Source organism: Nannospalax galili, unplaced genomic scaffold (assembly GCF_000622305.1).
Source record: "Nannospalax galili isolate Female #2095 unplaced genomic scaffold, S.galili_v1.0 scaffold1250, whole genome shotgun sequence".
Taxonomy (NCBI): domain Eukaryota; kingdom Metazoa; phylum Chordata; class Mammalia; order Rodentia; family Spalacidae; genus Nannospalax; species Nannospalax galili.
This window is the reverse complement of record NW_008328704.1, coordinates 1,853,229-1,853,600: the sequence shown is the minus strand read 5'-3', so window position 1 is coordinate 1,853,600 and position 372 is coordinate 1,853,229.

Sequence of the window (372 nt, the reverse complement as noted above, 5' to 3'; positions counted from 1 at the left end):
CTTGAAACAACAGGGGAAAGCCTCACTGCTAGAATGAATGAAATGGAAAACAGAATATCAACACTGGAGGATAAAGTTGAAGAATTAGACCACTCAAGCAAAGAGTATGGAAAAATTTTTAAAAACACAGGAATTGAATATGCAAGAGATGTGGGACACCATGAAAAGACCAAATCTACGGATCATAGGAATAGAGGAAGGAGAAGAATTTCAGGTTAATGGTGTGACCAGATTTTAAACAGAACTGTAGAAGAGAATTTCCTGAAATTAAGTAAAGACATCCCCATACAAATACAGGAAGCATACAGAACACCAAAATGACAGGATCAGAACAGAAACTCTCCACAGCACATCGTAGTAAAAACACTACAC